The sequence below is a fragment of the Myotis brandtii genome, unplaced genomic scaffold (assembly GCF_000412655.1).
Source record: "Myotis brandtii unplaced genomic scaffold, ASM41265v1 scaffold197, whole genome shotgun sequence".
NCBI lineage: Eukaryota > Metazoa > Chordata > Mammalia > Chiroptera > Vespertilionidae > Myotis > Myotis brandtii.
The window spans coordinates 1,812,303-1,815,811 of record NW_005357346.1 but is presented as its reverse complement, the minus strand read 5'-3'; the positions used below and the strand labels follow the sequence as shown (position 1 = coordinate 1,815,811).

General features: G+C 45.8%; 1 protein-coding gene across 1 annotated transcript in view; it reads left to right on the top strand.

Moving 5' to 3' along the window:
- The first annotated feature begins 2,097 nt into the window (after positions 1 to 2,097).
- Positions 2,098 to 3,509, top strand: part of ATF3 (activating transcription factor 3) — a 50,325-nt gene continuing 48,913 nt past the window's right edge. Inside the window, exon 1 of the mRNA XM_014538793.1 lies at positions 2,098 to 2,117. The gene's annotated coding sequence lies outside the window, so the exon portion shown is untranslated. The remainder of the gene's footprint in view (positions 2,118 to 3,509) is intronic.

Genomic DNA, 3,509 nt, shown 5'->3' with positions numbered 1-3,509 from the left:
AATCCTGTATTATAATTCGATGGTAGTAATAATTCAGATGGTTTCACAGGCTTATTTTCAGTCTCTCACTATATCAATCTTTGTCTTTATCTCCATGTGCACACACATACACACACATACCGCATCAAGTATTTTTATTAATGGAATGGGGTGCTGTGATGGGCATAACTCTGCACACAAACTTTTATAAACACACTTCATGTCCTCCAAGGACTTACCATCTAGGACCAACATATAGTAGGTGCTCAATAAATACTTTGGTGGATGGATGGGGGTGGGGGGAAGAAAGCTATGTGGTCACTGCTGAGACGTATGACTGTACTTGGGGTTGGAGCAGAAACATGAGACTGTAGTTGGCATGGAGGGAGAAGGGAACGTCCTGATTTTATGGTAAATGGGTGAGCGAGCTTTCCACCTATAGGACTAGCTAGTTTCTAGGCTGCTGAAATAGTCAAGGGATGCCAAAGGGCCACCCCTGACAGCTGCTCTGTGGATGGCAGGAGTGAGGAGGCAGGTATGAGGGCCAGGAGTGAAGATGACCAGGCCCTGTGGTCATCTCGGTTTTCAATGTGAACCACACTAGAATGAACTTTTAAAAGCCAGGTGATTCAATAGGTGAATGGACAAATAAACCACGGTATATCCAAACAATGGGATATTTTTCAGCACTACAAAGAACTGGGCTATCAAGCCATGAAAAGACAAGGAGGAAACTTAAGCTAATCTGAAAAGGCTACATATTGTATGATCCCAACTATATGACATTCTGGAAAAGGCAAATTACGGAGATAGTAAAAGCATCAGTGGTTATAATGTTGTGGGGAGGGATGAAAAGGCAGAGCACAGAAGATTTTTAGGGCAGTGAAAATACTCTTTATGATAGTATCATGATGGATACATGTCATTATACATTTGCCCAAAACCACAGAATCTACAACACTGAGAGTGAGCCCTAATGTAAACTATGGATTTGGGGTGATGATTATGTGTCAATGTAAGTCCATCCTTGGTAAAAAAAGGTTCCACTCTGGTAGGGGATATTGATAGTGGAGAAGGCTGTACATGTGTGGGAGGAGGAGGGTCTGTGGGAAATCTCTGTTCCTTATGCTTCAATTTTGCTGCAAACCTTTAACCACTCTACAAATAAAGTCTATTAAAGAAATCCAGGTGAGCTGATTACACCTTTCTATACATAGATTAGGTGCACTGTGGACTCACAGAGACTCGAGTTGGACTCTGAGCCCCATCATAACCAGCTCTGTTACTTCAGAAAAGTTACTTAATGCCTCTGATCTCAGCTTCTAACTCCACAGGACGGTCATGCCTTCCTCAGAGTGTTTTGAAAATTAAGTGAAAAACTCTATGTAAAGAGTCAAACCCAGCGGTTCTCAACTTGTGGGTCGTTTGACCCCCAAAGGGGTCGCCTAAGACCATCCTGCATATCAGGTATTTACATTACGATTCATAACAGTAGCAAAATTACAGTTATGAAGTAGCAAAGAAAATAATTTTATGGTTGGGGGTCACAACATGAGGAACTGTATTTAAAGGGCCAGAAGGTTGAGAACCACTGGCAGTACTTGGGATATACAGCATGGTAGATATATACAAACCCCCTCCCCAATTCCTCCCTAGTTACTGTGATTATTAAACGTTCTGATGGCTAGTGGAGGAAAGCTGTCTTGGGTAAGTGACCTTCTACTGGGAAGGGAATCTGTGTGGGGGAGTGGGCATGTATGTCCTCAAATGCTCTCAGAGATGCTGGCTACAGAAGGTCAGACATGAACTTGAGCTCTAGGAGGCAGTGTCAAGCCCCTCACTCAGCTTTCTCCTGTGAAAAGGTCAGGATGATGGAAGGCTCTCATATTTAGATGATGGCTCGTAGGGAAGCCTCGGTGGGTTAGTCACCTATGTTATGACATCATATTCTCACTCAATATAGTAACAGCTGTTGGTTGCTTTAGGGGACATGGGCGGGGCCAACTTTTGTTGACCAACCATACCTCCAAGATAAATTGGATGGAACCAGCTGGGAAGACATGACAAGGAGAGAAATCCTCCTCTAAATAGGATATTCCACAAAAATTCTAAGGATTTTTGGCACCTCACCTCAAAATGTGAGTCTTGACTTTTCTTTAATCTTAGGGGTAAAGCTGGAAAATGTCCTGGGAGAAAGGTGTTTGGTCAGGAAGCCTTCAGCTGGGGGTATGTCCACCATGACAAGGGCCCCCACTGCCCTGTTGAGGGGTGGGGAGGAGAGAAGTTCTATGCACCAGCTACATGATGTCTACATGGCACCTAAAGAAGTGGTCCAAGGAGGAGGATTGAAAAGGCCTGGGGTTAGGGTGCTGCAGAATTTTGGGATGTATTAGGCATTTTGCCTCTCAGAGGTTTATAACAACTGGGGGCCAGATCAGCAGCCCATTGAGGCAATGGTGTCGTCTCAGCCTTTGAAATTAGCCAGGATGATGCCATAGTGTGAAGATACCACAGATCAGTGCTGTAGTTAATCTGGGGTATTGATCAGTCATATCATAATGGAAAGTCACTGGATTTAGTTAACCCCTTCCTTCCAGTGTATTATCCTCTGATGTCTCTGCCTCTTGTGGGGCCTTGTGTTTTGGAACAGAATGTTTTGAATGAACAGTGTGAGATACATCAGTTCTTCCTGTATATGAACTGGAATTAAGTCCAGAGTGACGAAGCAGAGGTTAGAGAAAAAGCCTGGGACCAGGGGTCAGGAGACCTACTTTGACAACTGGTCCTGCCACATTTCCAGCCATGTGACCTCGGGCAAGTCACTGCCTCTCTTTAGCTTTTGGTCACTCCTCTTATCTGTAAAAATATGTGAACTTATGGTCCTTCCAACCCTACGTGGCGCACTCCAGTCCTCTAAGTGTGGATTTGCTGTCCTCGTTGCAGAGTAGAAGGGACCTGGGATCTGGGTGTGAGGCTCTGCCACTCATCATGGCACCTTGCACAGGCACCCCTTCTCTGAACCTTAGTTTTCCCACTTTTTTATATGGGTTATTACCCACCATGGGTGAGATAATGAACCTGGAAGCCTTCTCGGAGGCACTGTGTAAAATGTGTATTTAAATGATGCCCTGAGTTCAGAAGGGAAAGTGGGGTACGATGAGCTGAAGAGGACAGTTTGGGGTTACCTACTGGCAGGTTGGACTGTGACCGGGGCTAGGAAGGTGAGGAGGTGGGGGTTGTGGTCAGCCCGGGGCATGAAAACCTCCAACTCCGTCCTGTTCAGTTCCTGGTCATTTCCCAGCAGTTCAGGGAGGGGAAACAATTGAGAGGTTGTGAGTGATACTGAGAACAGCTCAAGAGAGTTGCTGCAAACTCTTGCCTGAGTGGGCACGGAGCCAGAGCAAAGAGGGCGGTGAGGAGCCCAGACAGGGTCTGGAATCCGAGCAAACGAGCAGCCTCCCGTTTCGTTTCCTACGGATGCCCCGGGTAATATTCCTGCACCGTGCACCTCCCACGGGTGTGAAACCACG